Source organism: Syngnathus acus, chromosome 1, assembly GCF_901709675.1.
Source record: "Syngnathus acus chromosome 1, fSynAcu1.2, whole genome shotgun sequence".
NCBI lineage: Eukaryota > Metazoa > Chordata > Actinopteri > Syngnathiformes > Syngnathidae > Syngnathus > Syngnathus acus.
The window spans coordinates 17,891,794-17,917,728 of record NC_051087.1 but is presented as its reverse complement, the minus strand read 5'-3'; the positions used below and the strand labels follow the sequence as shown (position 1 = coordinate 17,917,728).

Genomic DNA, 25,935 nt, shown 5'->3' with positions numbered 1-25,935 from the left:
GGGGACATTAAAGGCGCTCGGACTGCTACGTCCTGAAGCGTCGCCGGACTCGTCTGCTATTCCTCCCCCGGTTGGGAAGCGTCGAAAGCGGTGTGCGAGGAGGCTGAAGAGGGGCAAGCGTGGGGGCGTCCGGGCCAGGCTGGCGGCCAACCCGGCTCGCCCGGCCGTGCCTTCCATTCTTCTGGCGAATGTTCGATCGCTGGACAACAAAATGGATTACATTCGCTTGCTGAGATCTACGAACCGGACGGTGCGTGACTGCTGTGTGCTCGTGTTCACTGAGACTTGGTTGACCGTCAACATTCCGGACTCGGCTGTACGTCTGGAGCGGCTAGCGTGCTATCGGGCGGACCGGACCATTGTACGAGGGGGGAAATCTCGTGGAGGTGGAATATGCGTCTACATCCGTGACGACTGGTGCCGGGACTCTGTGGTGGTATGCAGGCACTGCTCGCCACTGGCGGAGTTTGTGATCATTAAGTGCCGTCCTTTTTACCTGCCGAGGGAATTTACCGCGATTCTGCTGGTCGCGGTTTACATCCCGCCTTCCAACATCGGAGGCGACAGGGTCGCGGCTCTTAGTGAACTATACCAGGCTGTCAGTGACCAACAGACAGCGCACCCTGACGGTTTCACCATCTTCGCTGGGGATTTTAATCATGCTAATCTGAAGTCTGTTTTTCCGAGGCTTTACCAGCATGTTGATTTTCCTACGCGTGGCGACAGCTTCCTGGACCTGGTCTACTCTTCGCATAAGGGAGCTTTCAAAGCCGCCCCCCTCCCCCATCTTGGGCTTTCTGACCATCTCACTGTTATGCTTTTGCCCGCATACAGACAAAAGGTGAGAACATCCAGACCAGTTCGCAAGCGGGTGCGGGTGTGGCCTGAGGGTGCCTCTGATGCGCTTCGTGACTGCTTTGGCTCTACCGACTGGGACGTGTTTAGGAGGGCGGCCACTTGCGACGGTCGGGCGGACATTGAGGAGTATACTGACTCTGTTTCCTCCTACATCGGGAAGTGCATTGATGATGTGACACACTCAGTATCCGTCGTCACTCGGGCAAACCGGAAGCCATGGCTGACGGGGGCTGTCTTCAGGCTGCTGAGGGCCAGGGACAAAGCCTTCCGGACGGGGGATGAGGCTGGCTTGAGGACTGCGAGGGCCGACCTGTCCCGGGGCATCAAAGAAGCGAAGAGGGCGTTCTCGGGCAAAATTACCGCCCACTTCAAGGACAGCAGGGACGCACGGCGCCTTTGGCAGGGCATTCAGACCATCACGGACTACAAGCCCGCGCCGCAGAGCTGTGATGGCGACGTCCGTCTGCTCAATGACCTCAACCGCTTCTTTGCTCGCTTCGACGCTCAGAACAGCACTTGCCCGCTGAAGGCCACTCCCCCTTCCCACGAGCTGCCCCTGTGCCTCTCCGCCGACAGCGTGAGGAGGACGCTTGCCGCTATCGACATCCGTAAGGCGGCAGGCCCGGACAACATCCCGGGTCGAGCGCTGAAGGACTGCGCTGGTGAGCTGACGGGTGTCTTCACGGACATCTTTAACACTTCCCTGCAGCAGGCCATCGTCCCGTCGAGTTTCAAAGCAGCCACCATCGTACCTGTGCCGAAGAAGCCTGCTCCGTCCTGCTTCAATGACTACCGCCCCGTGGCACTTACGCCCATCGTCATGAAGTGCTTTGAGCGGCTTGTCTTGGAGCACATCCGGTCAGTTCTCCCTCCCACCATTGACCCCTTCCAGTTTGCGTACCGAGCCAAACGGTCCTCTGAGGATGCCATCTGCTCTGCCCTCCACTCGGCCCTCACCCACCTGGAGGGGAAGGACTCGTATGTGAGGTTGCTGTTTGTGGACTTCAGTTCTGCCTTCAACACCATTGTGCCGCAGCGTCTCATCAGCAAACTTGACAAGCTGGGCCTCAGTACCGGCCTCTGCAACTGGCTACTGGACTTCCTCTGTCAGAGGCCACAGGTGGTACGTGTTGGCGACAAGATCTCCGCCAGCATCACACTGAGCACAGGGGCCCCCCAAGGCTGCGTGCTCAGTTCGCTGCTCTTCACCCTCCTGACGCATGACTGCGCTGCCACCTGCAGCGGCAACCGCATAGTGAAGTTTGCTGACGACACGACTCTGGTGGGTCTCATCACCAAGGGAGACGAGACTCAATACAGGCTGGAGGTTGACCTTCTGACCGCGTGGTGCAGGGACAACAACCTCCTGCTGAACGTCGACAAGACCAAGGAGATTGTCGTTGACTTCCGGAAGGGTCACGCCCAACACCTGCCGCTGACCATCGACGGTGCTGTGGTGGAGAGAGTGAGCAGCGCCAGGTTCCTGGGGGTGCACATCAGTGAGGATCTCTCCTGGTCCACCAACACCGCGTCGCTGGCGAAGAAGGCCCAGCGCCGCCTGTACTTCCTTCGGAAACTCAGGCGAGCGGGGACTCCTCCGGCCGTCATGACTACTTTTTACCGCGGCACCATTGAGAGCGTCCTCTCCAGCTGTATTGCTGTCTGGGGTGGCAGCTGCACTGACCAAGACTTGAAGGCCCTGCAGCGCATTGTGAAAACGGCTAGTAAGACTATTGGTGCTTCTCTCCCCTCCTTGAAGGACATTTACACCTCCCATCTCACTCGCAAGGCGACCAAGATTGTGAGTGATGTGAGTCACCCCGCTCACTCTTTGTTTGAACTTCTGCCCTCTGGGAGGCGGTACAGGAGCCTGCGCTCCCGCACCACCAGACTTTCCAACAGCTTCGTACTCCAGGCTGTTAGGATCCTGAACTCGCTCCCCCTTTCAGCGTAGCGTCCTGTTCTTGCTGTATGCTCACTGGCTCGGTTTTGCCCCTCATATTCAATGGGTTATTGGTCTGTTTTTATTCATCGCTCATTTTATTTTATTTATTATTTATTATTTATGGTTTGTGCCTTCTTGTTTTTGTTTTGTGTCGCCTACTTGTATGTCTCGTCACCGTGGGATGGAGGAAACGGAATTTCGGTTTCTTTGTGTGTCTTGACATATGAAGGGATTGACAATAAAGCTGACTTTGACTTTGACTTTGACTTTGATACTGTCGGACCTCATTCTTTCAATTTTGTCATTTTGTACGAATTTATGTGAGCTTTTGGCTGTCACATCATTAATCTATTACTGTTCCCTGACTATGCAAAGTTAGTTCTTTTGATACTCCATGTCTTTGCTCACATCATTATATTCTTAGTTTAATCATGCTTCCCACCATATCTTTTCTTTGTTAGGCAAAACATTTCCCTCTGTGCAGAGCGTTCAGTAGTAATCGAAAAGCTGGCGTCCCGCATTAGGCGACATATGACGTTTAGTCAAAACACAAGATATAATCAAGTACTGAATGGTCAAGACGACTCTGGCCGTGTCCATGATTTAGAGAGAAAACATCAGGCATGCATTACACAGTTCCTTAAGGGTCATTAAGCTATTTAGGCAACATATCAAAAGACATTTATTTTGCAGTGCACAGAAATACATATTGAATCGTGAAGTTGTAGCAACTTCTGTTATTATCTTATATCAAAGAATGTCTTCTTTATTGGTTGACTCCATGAATATACTTGTCTGCTTATATACTTTATCCAAAGAGATGTGAGCGTATCTGTTATTGTGGCTAGGCGGGTTTTGTGTCTTTTGACCCTATTCCTTCACACCCTCTGTTGACCTCAGTTTAACTGAGGTCTCCAAAAACCCATATGTGTTCGTAATCCCTCTGTCGGCCCACCACGTCCCTCTGTGGAGCCGCTTCAAGTCCCTCTGTGGGGCCGCCAATGAGTGAGAAAAATAAATATAGATAAAATTCATACCCAGACATTTGTAAAAGATGGAGAGGGGGAAGGCAATTGGCCTAGACGACATTCTAGTGACAGCATGGAACTCTCAAGGAGAGATGGCAGGGGAGATTCTTAAAAAGCGAGAAGATTCTCGAAAGAAGTGGAAGATGAGAAAGAAAATGTGAGAGAAAAATACATAAACAAATAACGAAATACATACATACATCTATACATGCATATAGACCAGGGGTGGGCAAACTTTTTGACTCGCGGCCGAACTGGGTTCTAAATTTGGACCGGAGGGCCGAACCAGGAGCAGATGGACGTAGTGTTTGTGTGAAGTAATATAAGCGACCTGTAAAGGTCATTGCATAAAAGATTTTGGCCTTTAGTAGGTAGTAAAGCATGGATATTCCAAACAAGTTTTTTGAAAACAAATGCATTTATTAACAGCATTAAAAAAAAAAATCACTAAAAAACTGCTATCAGTGATTCTCATAAAATACGACACTATTATTATGAATAACAGTCTCCATCACTTCAGTGCCTGCAGGTCAGATTAATGAAAAATGTTTATCTTATGAGATCACATCAAACAGCAAACATTCTGACCAAATATATCATCTTGAAGAATCGGTGAAAGCATACATCCAAATAAAGTAATCAAAACGGCAACACGGTGAGGGGTATCTGAACATCAGAGCAGAGTTTTAACTCACAAACACCTGGTAACAGAGGTGAGGAAACGGGAAACACTTCCTTAAAGTAAGCCTTAAGAACTTTACAGGTTAAGATTAGTCGCAAACAGTTGGTGCATCAATGTCCTTGAGCATCCTGCATTGTTTGAAAATGAGAATGGTCGCTAGTTTCAATCCCTGCTATGTGTACAAATCATATTCAAAATGCATTTTTTTACAACAAACTTGAGAGCCTCCCCTTCATTTTCAGTGGGAACAGTGTTGTTGGTCTCCCTTTTTTGCTAGTGCATCATAGTCTGGAGTAAAATTTGTTGTGGCAATTCTTAGGAGAGATCCGTTTACCTCGATCTGTGACGGGTTGATGTGGCTGAACGTCACGTCGCGTACGTCGAGCCAAATTGGCCACTCTTTTAACATTCGGCACTCACTTCTTTTCTTCGGGCCACTCATTTTAATGGAAGGATTCCAGGGGAAGGTTTGTGGGTGGCTTTAGCGTAAAACTGTATCTGAAAGCTCAGCGAGCGAATTACAAGAATGCTGTCGTCACAGCCCACGCTCTAAATTCGGGACTGATACAAATTGAGCGCGAGTGCGCCATGTCCGTACTACTGAGTACGTACGTACACGCACTTGTGAGTGTGCACCGAGCTTTCTGACACGGCTTCCGGTAGTAAATGCGCAGGCGAGCGGTTCCCCATATACTGGGGAAACGCAGTCATTGCAGGCAAAATGACAAAAAAAAAAGTTTAATAATACAATTAATTCAGGGTTGGCGGGCCGGATTAAACGGTCCCGTGGGCCGGATGTGGCCCGCGGGCCGTAGTTTGCCCACCCCTGATATAGACAGACAGACATCGAACGATCGCCCATTCACTCAGTCATTTGGTCTCGGTCATTCTGTCACTCGGTCATTCAGTCAATCAGTCAATCAATCAATCAATCAATCAATCAATCAATCAATCAATCAATCAATCAATCCCGCACTCACTCACAAGTGTTCATTAATTTGTAATAGTATTGCAAGCAGTTTAAACTCTATTGGAATGTGTGAATGTCCATATCTGTTCTATCAAATTCTAATCCTTCTTTACCTTTGTATAAGGCACAGGTGTCAAACTCAAGGCCCGGGGGCCAGATGCAGCCAGGCACATCATTTTATGTGGCCCGCGAAGACAAATTGTGCTTCATATTCATGTGTCATTACTCGAATTGCAAATTGTCTTCACTTTTAATAATATTTTATTTTTAAATATTAGACCAGTTTTTTTTACTTGTCAGATTTGAAAACGAGTTACTTGTCAGTTTATTTTGTAGCTTTTACTGTATATAATATGAGGTGCTCATACATTTATTTGGGGTGACAGTCATAACAGCCCTCCAAAAGAAGCTATGACTACAATGCGGCCCGAAAATTATTATTATTTTTATTTTTTATTTTTTTTGACACCCCTGGTATAAGGGATAGACTTTTCAAAGCATAGTCATCGTAATTTATTCAATCTGTTGTTTGACTAACATTTAATCATTGATCAATCACGTATCTTAACTCATGCTTTTCCTCCTTTGAAGCGACTATGTACTTCAAACCCAAACGCCACCATTTTATAGGGAAAAACTTTTGTTGAATCTATTTGTTTTCGCCATAATACTCCTGCAGTCATCTTAAATTTGTTCAATTTATCAATCCCTTCCCTTGTTTATCCTGCAAATGAATCACGTGAATAATGTGTTATTCAAACTTTAACGTTCATAAGTTATCCACCTGTTCCAAATTCGTTTGGAGTCTGTATGTTATTGTTCCAATTTTTTACATTTAATACTCTCCCACCTATTTGATCCTATCTTGTAAAGATCCACAATTTATTCTAAGCTATTTTAAAACTCTCCACACTTGTTACCAGGCTTTGGCTCCATTTCACGATGTTGTCTCCCATTCACTTCATTTCTGCCAAGCTGCTTCTTCTCCTCCGTCTCGCATGTTGAAGACTTAAAAACCAGCAATTCTGAAAACACTTAAAATCTCACAATTCCCCCCTTTGTTTTTTTTTTTTTTGTTTTTTTTCTCCCTTTTTACACATTCTAAAAAATGTGTCACAATGGTTAAAAAGTAAAAATAACAATGTCCATGGTAACATACCCATCGCCAGCTGGACTTCGGTGTACCTCCAGATGCCATCCTGGCCTGGAATCACCAATTCTCAGTCCCTGAAACTCGACTGGCAGCATCTCACATGGCTGTATGAACAAAAGCCATCACCCTCCTGTAGCTGTGCATGCAGCTCTCCGGACAATAAACATCCATAATACCAAGAAATAAAATTCATAATGCTAAACAAAAAATAATCCACACACGGGCGCATGTCAAACGTATGAAATTGAAAACTGGAGCCTGCCGAGCCTGTCCTGAAAACGATCACATTTACAAACTCATTATGAAAAGTAAGGGGTTAGTTGTTAATGCATGTTCACAGACATGACACAAAATTCTCCAAGACTGCAGTTGACAACCTGCAAAGTAAACACGAGTTTAACAAATAAAGCACAATCTGCTCCCTGGGTTGCTGTTAGAGGCTGCAATACAATTAGGTAAAACATCAAAACAAAGCAAGTCATCACAAATTCCGTCACGTACATTTCGTCACACTGTCAGGTAAGTCCAGAGTTGTTGTCATACACTGTCTTGGCTCAGAGTCTTGATTGTCAATGCTGGTATTGTCACGTCTGGTCATAATCTTGAATTGGGCCTTCTCCATTGAAGTCTTTTGTTGTCAATGGTGCCCCAGAGTAATCCCAAACCCATATTTATTCCAAAATTAGCCCCGATCAATCTTGCTTTTTCAAATCTGTAGTATCTTTATATTTTTCAGGTGAGAGGAATGTTATCCTCTGCTGTGATCACATCACCCCAACCTTGAATCATGTTAACCATTCACAATACACAAACACCACAAGCACAGACTTGACATTCATACACCATTACAGACAAACTGTCATCCCACAACACACACATAAAAACATACAATATTAAATTGTAAAAGGAACCAACCCTACGCAAAATGTTCTCCTCAATTAAAATTTCCCTTTTTCATTTTAAATCCAAAATTAATATCTAATTGTCTGGTCTCCTGTCCTCTCATCGTTTGCCAATATGCAGCATGCTGGAACATGATTTAACTCCCCATTTAGTTTGCTCACATCTCACACTTAGACTATTTGACACTTCGTGTTGAGCTGTAACTTCAATATTTCCACCTTCCCATATTTCTTCCACTAAACAGTTCCATTTTGCTTTCAGTTTAAATTCATCCCTCCAAATAACTACCTCTGGCAAAGAACCAAAAAATTATAGAGCACTCCCTTTTACTGTTACCTTGTTCCTTCATTCATCTCCTCACAAGCATAACTGACCCTCCTAAAAAATAATGATACTAAAAATAATGTTTAAAAAACAATATACACAGCTTCTTCCTGCCACTTACACTATCACCTTGAAGATTATCGTTCTCATTTTTGTTGATGCCAATTCTTAGAATCAAAAAGAAATGCTTACTCCTGATAATGGAGTCACGCTAAATCACAAATTTTGAAACCTTCTTCCATGTTCCCCCTTTGTACCTATCAAAACCAATTAGAAATATTTTTACTGTCATGATCATCATTGTGGCCTTCACACTTATTGTTCCTGTACTTTAAATTGTCAAATTTTGTACATTTGAAGCCCTTTGAGACTTGCTTGTGGGCTATATACGTAAATAAACTTGACTTGCCTTGACTTTATTATTATTCAACTTCTTCTGCATTCTTCTGCCTCTTTTTTTATTTATTTATTCTTTTTTTTAATTTTTGTTTTAGCTTAACTACTTCTACAAATTCATCTGATTCACTTCATTCCACTATCAACACTTTTAACACATTCCAAATATTCATGCCAAATATTCTAAATATTTACGGTTTTCGAGAAATTTACAAATTTTAAACCAATATTTCACCATACATTCTTCATGGCACATTCAACATTTCTCATTTTCTTCCTCATAATTCCTCCAATTCGCCTTCTTTCACTTCCTAGATTAAAATTTCACATTTTCACTTTTAACATTGCGGTAAGATTTTGCAAAATTTCCTTTTTCCCTTATAATTTCTAATTAAATTTTTTTTTTTTTTTTTTTTTTTTCACTGACTCAACCCATTTAAATTTTTGAACTGTTCATCTTATCTACCTATTCCAAAACTTCCCACTTTTGAAAAATTCCAAATTTTCAACTTTAAAATTCACGCCCAATTTTACAGAATTCTTTCTATATTTTCATCCATTTTCTGACCACTTCAACACGTTCCAAATTTAAACACAATCTTGTAGCATTCCCCGAATTTTTATTCAGCCTCTTCGCTTTCACACGCAATTTCTACAGAAATTACAAATTCTAGTTATTATTGTTAATCCTCCGTGACCCTCGTAAGGACGAGCCGCACCAGTAATGGATGGATTGTTAATCCTAACCCCAAGTGCCCATCATAAATTGCCATTCAAACCAATTGTCGCAAGGGTCATGTCACTGTAATTGTTATTTAAAAACCCTACTGTATTCTTTTTTAATTAAGTAGTGCCCTGTATTACTATTTTGCTGACTATCCAGAATTCCCACTTTCTTATGGCCCCTCACCCCTTCAAGCTCAAATATGCATCCTATAAATCAGTCGCAATTGATGTGTAATTAAATTCTGTCGTTTCGATAAAGGTCAATTAAGTTTAGCAATTCAGCCTTCTTTTGCCCGAATCCAAATTTTCACCGGTCCAATTATAAAATTTCATTATTTCAATTAGATTCATCATGTCTTCGAAATGCTATGTTACATATAGAAATTTATGATTCAAATGATTTCATTTTTATCGATCAATGTACACTTTGCAAAGTTTCTGATCGCGCTGTCGTATGATTTGTTATTATTAGTGCATCTTCACTGTCCATATCGATGTATTTTGTTTTTTATCCCCGTTTCAATGTCAATAAGCAGCCTTATTATTCCCTCTTTTATCAAAACTCCTCAGTTATGTCCGCCCCAGCACCCAAACACATTTCCATCCCTTTTGTCCCTTACTCCACCAACTTTGTAATGGTTCAGCAGTCTTTAGCAATGTGTCCAGTTTGACTTCATGTGCCTCGTGCAAGTCTTTAGCAGCCTCTCCTCTTAGATTCTCATGATGATGACTCAGGGCTGGATTGTCCGCCATTCTCAAATGCGTCCATCTTGTCTTTGTTCTTTCAGTCCATTTTCTTTTTGATCTGCAACTGTGTGTATTCCACCAACTGTATGGTTCTCGTCCTGTGAAGAGCTGTGCTTGCCCCCTTCAAGCATGATAATAGTTCCCGTTGTTCTCCCAAAGGTCAAAGGTGTCTCATGACCAGGGACAGTCCTCTGTTGATTTTGAGACAGCCAGTGGAGTACGAGGACTCAGTTCAGGACTTGTGCCACACGCTAGGGCAGAACACACTGGGACACAAATTTCACAAAACTATCTTCGTGTTATCAGTCTTCCTGTGTAGTATCTGTTCCTTACACCCCAAATCTTCCTATTAACATTTTGTATCCTACCAGTTGCGCACACTCATCATCTTACTATCAAGCCGCCCTTATCAAATGCTTTTTTTTTTTTTTTTTTTTTTCCGAGTAATCCATCCCCCCAACCCATTAACACAGCTAAAATCCTCGTTCCAGTGTTTATCATCAAATAAAGTTCCGAAATCCTTTGTATTAAACTGTAATGTAATTTAACAACCTACCAACATGGTTGTATATGCGGTGAATGTTATTGTTCAATCTATAGGTCATACAGCGCCTGTGTTCCAACTATGACACTCCTCCTTGATTTACCATCTCATATGTTATTGTTGTCAGCAGCGCTAAATGATAGTGCTTGAAAGTGAATGTCTTATCGCCCAATTTAAAACACATGCCACCTTTGAGCTAATATTTATTCATTTATTTATTTGCCATCCTCATGTTAGCTGGCATGTGTCAGAATTAAAATGTAATTTTGCTTTTAATTTTAAGTCTTTCAAAATTGCTATATCCTTACTGCACCAAGATAAACTGTTAAATATATCTTTAAAAACACACAAAAACAATCTATGCTCCTGCACAGACTCTTAAAAGTGGCACCCAAATGCCAGATTACAAATCAAACCTCCTCCTTCACTCTCACATTTTTTGATAAAACAGTCTACTTATCTAGACACTGTCATCACGTACTAAATAATGGCCTCCAAATATAATGTTGTTGCTGTGGTCCCTCAAAACATGTGACTAGAATTTGGACAATTATTAACCCCCATCAATTGATCAATTATCTCCCCACTAAATTCCTAGCCTGTTAACCTATCTGCATAAACAAAAACATTTACAATGCAGGCGATAAGAGAATCACAAGGAACACCTGAACCCTAACCCAAGAACACAAGAAAAACATAACAATAAACAAAATAAACCCAAGTGCTCCAAATGTTTTCTCATTAAAATTTTAGCCTTTTTGTGCAGAGCACCATTTCTAATCATTGACCTAATTTTATCCTTAATTTAATCCCAATCATGAATGCCCCCTACTTCTAATGTCCTTCTAATGTCCTAATCGATCAATAATTCCTCCTAAATGTAACATCTGCAATCACAATTTAATTTTATCCAATTCTACAATGTATGTTCTCTCTCTTACTCTCACATTTTTTATGAGGGCTGGGCACTCTCCTCGTTGGACCAGTTTCTGCCCACAACCCTCAGATTATTCTATAATTTCTAATTTTTACATTTAACAATGCAAATCTGATAAACCATTGTCTAGCACACCGTTTTCGTGCACCATTTTAACCCAATTCCATCATTTATAACAAACTGATACACAAAGACAAACATAGATAACACACGGGCCCACAACATAGACATGACAATCTTCCCAGTTGATGACAAGGGGGGGGGGGGGGCAACCGAAGTGTGGAGAGCCTCGCCACCACCACGTCGCACAATGCAACCCCCCACCTCTGTCCAAAATATGCATTTGTGCCCACCTGACCGTTTGGCCCAAACTTTAGAGCCGCACCCTTTTGAAAACAAAAATGGTTACAGTTTAACCCCACCACACAATGGGATACAACCTTCATGCTAATTATATATATATTCTTTATCAAATTCTTTTTAAGCCATTTTTCTGACTCCAACTCACATGCCAAATATAAATCAACAATTTTATACAAATCAACTTATTGTTCTTCATGAACCACAAATCATCACTTCCACCCCATGAACAGCAGCACCACAACTAATCACTCACTTCTCCAGCTGCGTCGCTGTCCCATCTGACAGCCAAGCCTGCTTTCCACACAATATCATCATAGTCACACTTCAACAATTATGTAGCGACCTGGTTAACCCAGTTACCCTTCGCCCTAGACAACAATATAAGTCTCTAAGGTCGCACTATTGAGGTCGCCAGGCATCCGTCCTGCTATATCAGCGATGCCGTCACCTCTTTTTTTTTTTTTTTCTTTTTCACGAGTCCCCGACTCGTATTGGTGGCCTGGCCGATCCAATCGACCCTGACCTTAGGCAACAGTACAAAGTCCCTAAGCGTCTACTATTGAGGCCACTCCGGTGCCTATATGCTAGCCATTGGCATCCCACAAGTTCCACGGTGTGAGTTTCCTTCGCTGATCAGACGAAGTCCTCACCACCTTTCTCCTTTTCTTTTCCACAAAACGTCACTTTTTCCCCAGTTCCCATACAAGCATAAATGTAGTATATACATACAACCACAATTCCTGAACACAGAGCTAAAATTATTAATATTTAATTTTAATTTTACTCCGCTTTCACTCCACAACATTGCTGAACTGGGAGATTTTTATAAAAAAAGTTCCCCCTTACCTTTTGTGTTGATCGGACTGCAATATTGTTGAGCAAGAGCGGAGATGGAAGAATCCTTCCTGGAGCATGCACTTTCCCTTCTGAAGAAATCACGTCGGATGGTCACCATTTGTTGGATTTGGTCCACAATTTAGGGAGCGCTATCTGCGCCTCACGGCAAAAGCCATTGCCAATCACCTGTTATCCAATTTACTCACTGCGTGCTCGTTTAATTTCTTCAGATTTAGGAAAATGCAAAGACACTGAAGCAGAAATTAGACTTACACAGGTTGGTTGAGTTCAATCATAATTCTTGTTAAGAAAGCTCTGTTTTCAGGAAAGTACAATACAGCGCTGGGCCTTTCAAGAGCAGAAAGTCTCCATTCAGAAAAGGCAACGTTCAAGGTTCTTTGGTCAGCTTATATTCAGTTTGACAGGCCGGTGTGGGGCGAGTTTGATGGGTGATGAGTCGTTGGGGTGGGACGAGTTCGCAGTAGAGTTTGATTCCATGGGAGTGGGTGCTGGTTCTGGACGATTCGGTGTGTGTGTGTGGGCTGTTGTCTTCCATCCCGTCTTTCGGCCTTGGTGATCATCTTTGGCCGAGTCCTTGGCTGTCTCCCTCTGGCACCAGCTGTTTTTTATCTCCAAGTGACCTTCCTGTAAACATTCTCCTCCATCCTTGCACATATACTGTCGGACCTCATTCTTTCAATTTTGTCATTTTGTACGAATTTATGTGAGCTTTTGGCTGTCACATCATTAATCTATTACTGTTCCCTGACTATGCAAAGTTAGTTCTTTTGATACTCCATGTCTTTGCTCACATCATTATATTCTTAGTTTAATCATGCTTCCCACCATATCTTTTCTTTGTTAGGCAAAACATTTCCCTCTGTGCAGAGCGTTCAGTAGTAATCGAAAAGCTGGCGTCCCGCATTAGGCGACATATGACGTTTAGTCAAAACACAAGATATAATCAAGTACTGAACGGTCAAGATGACTCTGGCCGTGTCCATGATTTAGAGCGAAAACATCAGGCATGCATTACACAGTTCCTTAAGGGTCATTAAGCTATTTAGGCAACATATCAAAAGACATTTATTTTGCAGTGCACAGAAATACATATTGAATCGTGAAGTTGTAGCAACCTCTGTTATTATCTTATATCAAAGAATGTCTTCTTTATTGGTTGACTCCATGAATATACTTGTCTGCTTATATACTTTATCCAAAGAGATGTGAGCGTATCTGTTATTGTGGCTAGGCGGGTTTTGTGTCTTTTGACCCTATTCCTTCACCATATAACGATATATAAAGTATATATCAAATAACTATCATATAAACAACAATATTATCAAACCATCTGTGTCACTCCAAATCATTAAATCCATCGATCAAATTCCTCGTCCTTTGTCAAAAACACCGCGCGTGCGCCCTGACGTCAGCCTCGTCGTTATTCCACAGATGTAGTACATAACTATATTATAGCGTTAACAAAGTACAAGGAAAGACGTGGGTTTGGTAAACGTCTCTTTATTTAACAAAACAAGAGTTCAACGAGGCAACAAGTACTGAACTGTAACGATAAAAACATATACAAGTTGCTACACAAAATAAAATATATCAAATAACTATAACATAAATAGTTCACCACCACACGGCCCCAAGCACCGGCGTCGACTTCCAGGTGTGTGGCAGCGTGGACTTCCATCCCCGGAGGTGGCACTTCCAGCCACGGAGGTGGAAGAGAGCTCCATAGAATAGGACCGGGCGTGCGTAAAAGCCATGTCCGAGCCCCCTCCACCGTCCCCGGACAGCCACCCGGCCGAGCGCCGGCCCCCAACTTCCATCCACGGAGGTGAAAGAGAGCTCCGTAGAGTAGGACCGGGTGTGCGTAAAAGCCATAATAGTTTTTCAAACCTTCTGTGTCACTCCAAATCATTAAATCCTTCAAACTCTTCATCCTCCATGTCACTTACAAACAAACCCGCTAATGATGCCGTTAATACGTGGGGCCCTTCGTCATCTTCGTCATCCCGTGATCAATCTTTGTCCTTTTTGTAAACAACCGCCGCGCCACATCGCGCTGCTGACATCGCGCTGCTGACATCGCGCTGCTGACATCACTTGAAATTAAAATTACAGTAATCCCTTGCTACATCACGGTTCCACTTTTTCCGAGAGTGAAAGAGAGCTCCGTAGAGTAAGACCGGGCGTGCGTAAAAGCTATGTCCGAGCCCCATCCACTGTCCCTGGACAGCCACTCGGCCGAGCGCCGGCCCCCGACTTCAATCCACGGAGGTGAAAGAGAGCTCCGTAGAGTAGGACCGGGCGTGCGTAAAAGCCATAATAGTTTTTCAAACCTTCTGTGTCACTTCAAATCATTAAAACCTTCAAACTTTTCGTCCTCCGTGTCACTTACAAACAAAGCCGCAAATGATGCCGGTAGTACGTGGGGCCCTTTGTCATCTTCGTCATCCCGTGATTGAATCTTTGTCCTTTATGTAAACAACCACCGCGCCGCGCCACGGACGTCACTTGAAATTCAAATTACAGTAATCCCTTGCTACATCGCGGTTCGTTTATCGCAGTTTTTTTTTAATTTTGAAAATTTGTGAAAAAATTCACATATAAGTCGCTCCTCAGTATAAGTCGCCCCCCCACCTAAACTATGAAAAAAAAAAACGCGACTTATAGTCCGAAAATTACGGTAGTAAATTATTTTTTTTTCTGTGCGGCTTGGCAGCCCGGCACCAAGTGACCTACGGACCAGTGTGTGTGCGCGCGTGCTGTAAATATATTTTTAGAGCTCTTTCATTGTTGTAACTTTTTTTATAACAAGTTACAATACTGTAAATATGTTTTTAGAACTCTTATTATAAGAACTTTGTTTTATAAAAAGGTACAAGTGTGCGTACTGCAATTGTGTGGGGACTCCCTGGCTTCTACTGGCGTGTGGGAAATTTTCGTGCCATAATTTCTCAATTTAATTTGGAAAAAGAAAAACGCTATGCACTGAAGCCGCGATGTAGCGAGGGATTACTGTATGTTGTTTTTCTTTTTGGCCACTAGAGGACATGGGCAGGTCGTGAACTCAGCCGTAAAATTACAGTAAAAATTAAAATTTATTTCGATGACACTAAGGTACCATCCTAAAGGAGACCGCTCTACTACAAGTGAAGATAGATGGACTAAAACAGCCTTAGACCATTTTTAACCGAAGATCTACTTTCCAAGCAGTTCTCCCACGATCAAATTGTTTGTCTTGGTCAAAAATGGGTAGGGGTATGGATTAATATGGCGTTTTACTATTGCAGCATTCACTAAACTTGAAGATCGAACCCTACGCCTCCGGTTTGCGAGCGCAGATCACTGAACAGTGAGCAAAAATTACAGGTTGCTGTCTCAGGTCAGTACCATATTTGAATGTACAGGTATAGGAAGTGAGTTTTTAATAAACAACAATACTACGTTTTTGTTTTGTTTATTTCTATTAAACTGTAGCGCACAGCAACAAACTATATGCACACAAAAAAAAAAATTCTGAAAGGCGGTGGTCTCGTTCTGTATCTGATTGTTAGCTGGTGCCACCCTGGACATGTGTACATCAAAACTTCCATCTGCTGCAAAGACATTTGTGGTGAGCCCGCGTCATTATTATCTGCCCAGGGAGTTTAGAAAGCCATTGCTGTTCTTGTTTACGGTCCTCTGCGTCCTGATGCGGGAATCGAGTGTGACGTCATCCACGCTGCGGTTGCTGAACTGCAAACAGAACCCTGAGGGTGATGATCTCTGGGGACTTTAACCACGTGACATTGGACACATTTCTACTTGCCTTCACCCAGTATATGGATTGCTTCACCAAAGGAAATAGGACTATTGACCTGCTGTATGCGAATGTTGAGGATGCATACAGTGCCACCCCTCTACCTGCACTGGGAAAGGGACATTAGAACTTCATCCTGCTTCGGCCTCATTACACGACAAAAGTGAGAAGACTACCAAAGACCACCTGAGTGGTCACCTGAGGCTCAGCAATCTCTGAGAGATTGCTTTGGGACTATCGACTTGGGATGTATTGCTGGAGGTTGTGGACTGTACCACTTGGTACAATAACTTCTGCATGGATGTTGTGGTTCCAGTAAGAACAGTGCACTGCTATGCTAACAAGCCTTGGATTACAAGTGAGATCAAGGACCTTCAGAATCGTGAGAAATGGGCCTTCAAAGATGATAATCAGCGAGAGCTGAAGCACGTCCAGAGTCAGCTCAAGGTCCAGCTCTAGGGATGCAAAATCGCATTATATGAAGAAGTTGGAGCAGAAGCTGCAGAAGAAGAACATGAACGAGGTGTGGGAGGTTGATCACCGGCTGCGGCCCAAAGAAAGGTATCACTATTGGTTGGGGTGTGGAGAGGGCGAACCAGCTGAACGACACCTTCAACAGATTTGACCACTCCCACTTGCCATCACCCTTACTCCCATCTGCCCCTTCTGCTCCCCGATTTGCCCCTGCTCAATCACTCACCTGCAGACTGGTAGACGACACCCTTCTACCCAGGGTGACAGCGGCTCAAATGAGCGGACTGTCACGGAACAGAGACAGGGCGACCAAGTGCAACACGATCCTTTACTGAAGAAGGGGGAAAGGGGAAGTGGAACGCTGGGCTTGCGGTCTGGCATGGCTGAGCAGCGGAGCACAGCGCGTAGTCGGAGGCAGGCAGGTTGTCGAGACAGGCGGTGATCAGAAGCGTGGTCGGTCAGTTTACAGAAGCAGTTGGCAACAGAGATCGTTCAGGGGACAAAAAGGCAGTGGTGTCACGGGCAGGGTAAGTAGACGAACTGACAACCACTGGCAGAAAACAGAGAGGTTAAGTAGGGGACCCAACGAGCTGTAGCAGGTGCTGGCAATTCCTCGATTAGGGCTTGGCTGGAAGTCAGGTGACGCAGGAACGTGACACGGACAGCTGAGGAGACTCCGCCCCAGCAAGGCAGCGGATCCTGACGAGGTACCCGTCTGCTGAAGGCCTGCGCGCTGGAGCTGGGTGACCCAATACAGCGCAATACCTGAGTCTGGAGTCTGCGGGCCCTGGAGCCTTACCGATCAAGGGCTGCTCACCCCCGCTGCCCGGGGAGAGTGCCTTGTTCTCAGACTCGCTTTTTTCAGCATCTGGGTGTTTAGGCTGGAGCTCCGTGAGACTGCCAGGGGCCCTGGCTGTCACACCTGCTGTCTAAAGATGGTGCCTCGTTCTCGAACTGACTGTTGCGCTTACCTGGCCAGCATTGCTGGCACATAAGTGCCACCTCCACGAAGCCCTGTCCTCCTGAGGGCTGTCCGAGAATGGTGCCTCGTTGTCGGACTGACATTTGCACTTACCTGGCCAACATCGCTGGAGCCTAAGTGCCACCTTCAGGAGGCCATGTCCTCCTGATGGCTGACCGAGGATGTTACCTTGTTCTCAGACCTGCTTTTACTTCTGACCCCCTTGCGCAGCTGGAGCTTTTTCTTTGGTACCAGGTGTAATAACACTTAGCATTTCCCACACCCCGCTACACGGGCGAACGGTTACTTCCAGGGGCCAGCGCCCTCCCGCCTTCTGTCCGAGGAAAGTGCCTCATTCTTATACTGACATTTATGGGCACCCGGTTGTCTTTGCTGGAACCCAAGTGCCACATCCAGGAGGCTGCCTCCACCCGCTGGCTGTCCAAGGATATTGCTTCATTTTCTGACCGACTTATACGTGCCCCCGGACGTCTTCGCTGGAGCTAAGCACCACCTCCAGGAGGCTTTCTTCTCATAATGGATGTTAAAAGTTAAAGTTAAAGTCCCAATGATCATCACACACACATCTGGGTGTGGTGAAATTTGTCCGATGCATTTAACCCATCCCCATGTGATTTTGATCCATCCCCTGGAGGAGAGGGGAGCAGGGAGCAGCAGCGGTGCCGCGCTCGGGAATCATTTGGTGATCTAACCCCACAAGTCCAACCCTTAATGCTGAGTGCCAAGCAGGGAGGCAATGGTATGACCCGGCCGGGGTTTGAACCCACAACCTTCCAGTCTCAGGGCGGACACTCTACCACTAGGCCACTGAGCCGGATGGTTGGGGAAAGTGCCACATTCTTGGACTAGCCTTTTACACACCCACCACTGTCTTCGCTGGGGCTATGTACCACCTCCAGGAGGCCAATTCCCTGCCGAGGATGGTGCTTCATTCTCTGACCGACTTTTACGCGCCCCCGACTGATTTCGCCGACCGACCGACTGTGTATGTAAAATACGCAGACCGGAGCGACAAACCAGTCAGAGATCAAACGTAATACGCCGCAATTTATCAATACTGTTTGTGCAAATCATTAGGCCCCTCTAAAATTGCATTGAAAAAGAGACATGCCTACAAGGCAGAATTCAAGATTTCTGGAAAGCCGAGATCATTGCTGAAGAGCAACGAGACAATGAGTGGGAACTTGTCATGTTTAATGGCAAAATTGCCCAACTGTTTACTTGAGATAGTTGAGGACTTTGATGGATTTGCATATGAACATCGATCAACAATAATGTGAGTACAGTCAAACCTCGGTTTTCGAACATCCCGGTTCTCGAACAAATCGGAATTCGAACGAAAAATTCGAGATTTTTTTGCTTCGGTTGTCGAACAAAAATTCGGAGGTCGAACCTCGCGAAATGAGCCGAGAGGACCCGAGAAAACCCGACCGCGCGAGTCGGATGCCGACTGACTTGTTGTTATTGTATTTTCGTTACTTTGAGGATTGTATTAACCAGTGACGTGCAGTGGGGTTCATGACTGGGGAGGCACTGACGTCTCCCCCAAACACCCCCCCCGGTAAAATTTGTCCGGCACCTAACCGTGTCACAAAAAAATTTGGGGAACGCTGCTCGAGTGTGGCTTATTCATTATTTAATTTGAACTATTTTAATTAAAATCTCATATCAGCAGTCTTCACACATAAAAACACTCAATAAAGCACATGGAATCAAAAACTTGTTTTCGATCGTGCGTACCACTCCGTTTGAAAAGACATGCTCCTAAATCCCGTTGTCCGAATCAAACCTTTTAACTCCAGAGTTGCTCTTCCTTTACTGATGACCTCCTGCTTCGACTGAAAATCCATAGTTGAAAATCGTTTGGATATGAAATCCCCCGCCTACTGCCCGATGACAGCTGGGATAGGCTCCAGCAAGCCCGCGACCCCCGTGGGGATACAGCAGTACAGAAAATGGATGGATGGATGGATGGATGGATCCTCCATTGTAAAACGAAATGTAAAAATGGAAAAAAGAAAAAACAAAACGAATGCAAAACGAAATAAATGGACGACTGCTCCTCAGTTGTTCACTGTAAATTTGAACTGGAGATCTCTTATTCTACAGGTAGGCGCATGAAGCATCCTGGGATCACTAGCACCCCCTGACATAAGGCTGGAGAACCTTTATTCGTAGCCTCCGTAAGGTCTCTTTTCAAAGCCGTTTTGTTCATCTAAAGAAACACGACGTTACAGACAGATGACAAAAACAAGATATTATATACGCCAGCTTAACTACGGAAATTAGTTAATTCAAGATTCAAGAGTTTTTATTCGCCATGTTTGAGCGTGCCAAACAAGGAATTTGACTTCGGTAAATCACAGCCTCTGTTCAACATTTAGGTGACTAACAACACAGGACATGTGAAAAATGGCAAATATTCTCAAACATCCCCTGATCTTAAACTCCCAAAAGGGCAAGGAAAAACTCAAAACTCCAGCTAGGGGAAATGAGAAACCTTGAGAAGAGACCACAGATGGGAAGGTCCCTCTTCTAGGATGACCAGGCTGCAATGGATGCAGAAAGGACACATAGTACAAACAGTGTAGACAAATTCAAACAAGGTGTGGAGAGCAGGATGTTATTGCACAGTAATGACTCTGAGACTCTAAGAGTGGTGTGAGTTCATCAGAGCAATAGCCTGGGGGAAAAAGCTGTCTCTGTGTCTGCTGGTTTTGGCGTACCGAGCTCTGTAATGCCGTCCGGAGGGGAGTAGTTCAAACAGACTGCAACCTGGGTGAGAAGGGTCTGTAGAGATGTTCCTTGCACGTTTCCTGGTCCTGGACAGGTACAAGTCTTGGATAGATGGGAGGTTGATTCCAATGATCTTTTCTGCAGTCCTGATTGTCCGTTGCAGTCTGTGCTTGTCTTGTTTGGAGGCCGATCCAAACCAGACAATGATGGAGGTGCAGAGGACAGACTGGATGATGGCAGTGAAGAAGGTCTTCAGAAGCTCTCGCGGCAGGTTGAACTTCTTGAGCTGTCTCAGGAAGTACAGCCTCTGCTGGGCCTTCTTCCGGACAGAGTCTATGTGGCTGGTCCATTTCAGGTCCCGAGAGATTGTGCTTCCCAGGAACTTGAAAGTGTCTGTGGAGAGAATAGTATTACTGCGGATAGTGAGGGGTAAAGGTGGTGAAGGGTCTCGCCTGAAGTCCACTGTCATCTCCAGGGTCTTGAGCGGGTTCATCTCCAGGTGGTTTTGGCTGCACCAGTGGACCAGCCGCTCCACCTCCTGTCTGTACGCAGTCTCATCACCGTCCTGGATCAGTCCGATGAGAGTGGTGTCGTCAGCATACTTCAGGAGCTTCACAGGAGAGACCCCTGAGGAGAAATCGTTGGTGTAGAGAGAGAAGAGCAGTGGGGAGAGAACGCACCCCTGAGGGGCTCCAGTATTGGTGGTCCGGGTGTCAGATGTGATGCCCCCCAGCCTCACACGCTGTCTTCTGTTGGTCAGGAAGCTGGTGATCCACTGACAGGTGGAGGCAGGCACCGCAAGCTGGATGAGCTTCTGTTGGAGGATGTCAGGAGCGATGGTGTTGAACGCCGAGCTGAAGTCCACGAACAGGATCCTGGTGTACGTTCCTGGGGTGTCCAGGTGGTGCAGGATGTAGTGCAGTCCCATGTTGACCGCATCATCCACCGACCTGTTTGCCCGGTAGGCAAACTGGAGGGGGTCAAGCAGGGGGCCCGTGACATCCTTCAGGTGGTTCAGCACTAACCTCTCGAAAGATTTCATGACCACAGATGTCAGTGCGACAGGTCTATAGTCATTCAAACCTGTGATGCCGGGCTTCTTGGCCACTGGAACGATGGTGGAGCTCTTGAAGCACGAGGGCACCTCACACAGCTCCAGAGAACGGTTGAAGATCCGTGCAAAGGTGGGCGCCAGCTGCTCAGCGCAGACTTTCAAGCAGGAAGGTGACACGCCGTCTGGGCCCGGTGCCTTCCTGGTCTTTTGTCTCCGGAACATCTGGTGCACTTCCTCCTCGCGGATCTGGAGTGCGGGCGCGGCCTCTGCAAGAGAGAGAGTGGGTGACAACCAATGTTCCCTCTAAGCTACGCACGTGCGCAATCGCGCACTGCCCGCACATTCTCAGCGCACAAGAAATCTATCCAGCGCATAAACATCCCCCGCCCCCCCGAAGCGAAACGAACACGCAGCGTTGGACGTCCCATTAGCACCCCCCCCCCGAAGCGAAACGAACACGCAGCGTTGGACGTCCCATTAGCTCCGCCACCCCCCCCCCCCCCCGAAGCAAAACGAACTCGCAGCGTTGGACGTCCCATTAGCACCCCCCCCCGAAGCGAAACGAACACGCAGCGTTGGACGTCCCATTAGCTCCGCCACCCCCCCCCCCCCCCCGAAGCAAAACGAACTCGCAGCGTTGGACGTCCCATTAGCAACCAACCCCCCCCCCCCCGAAGCGACCTGATGTTGCTCACTGTAGTCCTCAGTTTGCTCAGGGAGCTTGTGTCTATGCCCAGATACATGAAAAATTAGACGGAACATTGGTGACAACGTTGATAGAGGTGTGGACAGAGCAGTTGTGGGGAGAGGTGAGTATGTAGATTGTGCTGCAGGAAGTCCCGTTGTGTGGGAGGACCGATCAAACCTGCAGTAGAACCTGTTTAGCTGGTTAGCAAGCCTTGGGCTCTCCACAGGACGGGGGGTTCGTTTCTTGAAGCCCGTGATGCTCTGCAGACCTTTCCACACTGTTGAGGGATCAGGATTGGCAGAGAGGTGTCTCTTCAGGTTCTCCCCGTAACACCTCCTGGCTTTCCTGACCTCTCAGTGTGTTTCTGGTCTGCTTGAACAGGTTGCGGTCGCCGCTCCTGTAGGCCTCCTCCTTGACTTTGCGCAGCCTCCTGAGGTTCGGTGTAAACCAAGGTTTGTCGTTGTTGTACGTGCAGAAGGTCTTAGTCTGCACACACAGATCCTCACAAAAACTGATGTATGATGTGACAGTGTCAGTGAGTTTGTACTGATCTCCCTGTGCGTTGTGTACTTCGTGTACGTTGTCACAGTTCATCAGCCAGCCAAACTCATGTATAGAACACGTGAGCCAGGATTCAGAGCGTCTTGCTCCCTTTATTTCTGTTCAGTGTTAAACACAACGAGTGAAACTGCAAGTAAAACAACAGTTTCTTCTATGAATATTCTTATCTTATAAACAATAATAAAGTTATCCAATAAACAATGATAACTTACAGCCGTTGATTCCGTGAGGATAAGGAGAGGAGAAAGATTCGTTTAGATGACACAAGTAATGCTAACGTCTCAACTCATCAGTTGTCAAGTCGCTTCAACAAAAACATGCGCAGCTTCCGGTGCATTACAAAATACATTTCCGGTTTGCTTCAGAACGACAAATAACCATTGTGTATGCTTCTTTTCATAGAAAACATTTCTTACGTCATGAAAACAATTCTGAGGGCAGAACACTCCCCGTGTGGCATGTAAAGCCACGAATCTTTGAAACTACTTTCCTTTTTCTCAGTCCACTTTTAATCCGCCTTTTCCATGAGAAGGACCACTTCAGAAATGGCCGCAGGTAAGTCTTTGAAATGCCTTGGGATGATGTTTTCATCTCAACCTTCCGGACCCTTCCATCGCTGCTCTCGGAGGTGGATATGACCATAGCCATCGGCCACTCATTCCTTGGCACTTGAGTTTGCTTTAGCAGCACAATGTCCCCAGGTTGAAGGTCGCGGCGTGTCCTGTGCCATTTACGTCTTGGATGGAGAGTGCTCAGGTACTCACTTCTCCAACGGTTCCAGAATTCGTTCGCCAGCGCCTGCACTTGCCTCCACTGGCCTCTCAGAAGGTCTTCCCCCGCAAACTCGCCCGGAGGAGCAAGCAGGCCTGGCTTTTGTGTCAGTAGCAGCCTGCCTTTGATGGTCACTGGGGCGGCCAGACCCAGCGGGTCGAAGACGCTGTTGACAACTTTCTTAGCAGCACGTCGTAGTCCATAGATGGCTACTGCAGGCGATGGGCCGTTGCCGAAGACCTGTACCCGCATGCGGTACTCTTGAACCTCTTTAGACATGTCATTGTATTTGTGCCACAGAAATCTGAGGTAATCTCTGTGCTCATGCCTCACCAGGAATCCATAAAACATCTGCTGGATGTCCGCAGTGACAGCAATGAGATCTTTCCTGAAACGCAGCAGCACGCCAAGCAGAGTGTTATTCAAGTCGGGCCCTGTGAGAAGCATGAGTTGAGGGAGATGCCGTTCAGTTGGGCGCTTGAGTCAAACACGACCCGCATTTGCCCAGGCTTCTGGGGGTGGTACACACCAAAAAAGGGCTGGTACCAGCATTCTTTTGTGTCGTCAATGGATGAGGCAATCTCTGCATGGTTGTTTTCAAAAAGCTTTTCCATGAAGGAGGAAAACTGCTCTTTCATCTCAGCGTTTTTTCTCAAAGTGCGCCGTAAAAAGCTGAGACGAGACAGGGCTTGCGCTCTGTTATTTGGGAGCCGAGGGCGAGGCGACTTAAATGGTAGTGGGGCTACCCAGTTGTTCCTTTCATCCTGGGCGACTTCTTTTTCCATTATTTTCAACAAGAATTCGTCCTCAAAGGACATGGCACACTTGTTGTCGCTGTCTGTTTGTTGGAAAACAGTCTGCCCGAGCTGATCCTCGACTGGCAATGCTTTCAACGTATGTGTAGTGTGGCCATGCTTGTCCTCCCCGCCGTAGCATGGTCTCTCTTTCACACAGATGTTGTTTTGGCAAGGAATGAGAAGTGATGGACGTCCATTTTGAAGCACATGAGTTTTGAAGATGCTCAGGGTTGGCTTGTGGGCGTTGTCCAGGCAGACTTCGCCTATAATGACCCAGCCTAAGTCCAGGCGCTGGGCAAAAGGTGCGTTATGAGGACCATTGACTTGATCTCTCACTTTGTGTGCACGTATCATATCTCTCCCCAACAGGATCATCATCTCTGCATCAGGATCCAGCTTGGGAATGAGAGGAGCGAGATGTTTCAGGTGTGCGTGTGTGAGGGTTACCTCTGGAGTTGGAATCTCAGATTTGTTATTCATTATTTCATTGCACTCAATGAGAGGTGGAAGGTCTAGGCACACACCTCCGTTCACTGCTTCGATCTGAAAGCCCACCGCCTTCCTGCCGACCATCTCTGTGGAGCCAGCGCAGGTCTTCATCAGGTAAGGGGAGAGGCTGCTCTCGACTTTGAAAAGGTGGAAAAATTCAGAGCGGGCCAGTGAGCGGTTGCTCTGATCGTCAAGTATGACATACATCTTGACAGAGCGATCTGGCTGTCCCCGAGGGAAGACGCGCACCAGGCACACCTTTGAGCATGAACGTGGGAGGTTGTCCTTGCCACAAACCTTCGTGCATCGTGACGTCACTTCGAGTGGGGAATTTCCTTGTGCCACTGTGTTTATTTGTGGAAGGGCCAATTGATCGGGAGGCAGAGAGGTGTCTGGGTGCATCGCAGAGCTGTGTCTTTGGCTGTCACACTCACCACATTTCCATGATGCCTGAGAATCCTTGGCAAGGTGGTTTGGAGCGCAGCATTTAAAGCAGCGTTTATGTTCTTTAAGAATGTCTTTTCTTTCCTGGAATGTTTTTGCTCTAAATGATCTGCATTTTTCCAATGGGTGTGTTTTCTTGTGCAGAGGGCAATAACGAGCCGGATCATTGTTTTCCTTTCCATCGTCCGTAGAGTTTTCTATAGCTGCAGCTGCTTCCAATACTTCTGCTCTCACCCGCGCCACTTCTGCTTCCTTTTCAATTTCTAATTCTTCTAAATCTATGTCTAGCCTAGCTCGTTGCCTTTTAATCTCCAACTGCTTCCTTGAATAGGCTACCTTGGTTGCCGCTGCTTCAGCCGAAGCTCTGGCTCTGGCAGCTGCTTCCAGAACGGAATTGTAGGATGACGAGCGCTTGGAGTTAGCACTAGCTCTCGATCGACTGTGGACTGATGACTTGGATGATGAAGGTCGACGTGAATTCTCTTCAAAGTCTACCGTCTCCGCGTCGATAACACTGGATACATCTTTGGCGGCCATGTTTGAATCTTTCGTTGTTTCCTCAACTCGCTGCACCGCGGCTTTTCACTTCACCGCGGCTTTCCACTTTACTACGGCTTTTCACTTTACTACGGCTTTTCACTGTACTGATCTCCCTGTGCGTTGTGTACTTCGTGTACGTTGTCACAGTTCATCAGCCAGCCAAACTCATGTA

At 45.9% G+C, this 25,935-nt stretch overlaps 1 protein-coding gene and 1 long non-coding RNA gene across 7 annotated transcripts in view; one reads left to right on the top strand and one right to left on the bottom strand.

The window, feature by feature from the left end:
• Positions 1 to 25,935, top strand: part of kdm2aa (lysine (K)-specific demethylase 2Aa) — a 215,357-nt gene that overhangs the window by 184,909 nt on the left and 4,513 nt on the right. The gene's annotated exons all lie outside the window — the stretch shown is intronic.
• LOC119124962 lies at positions 1,774 to 25,935 on the bottom strand. The gene is made up of 3 exons (XR_005098381.1): positions 25,851 to 25,935; positions 25,560 to 25,801; positions 1,774 to 1,819 (listed from the first exon to the last, which is right to left on the bottom strand). It is a non-coding gene; the product is annotated as an uncharacterized LOC119124962 (long non-coding RNA).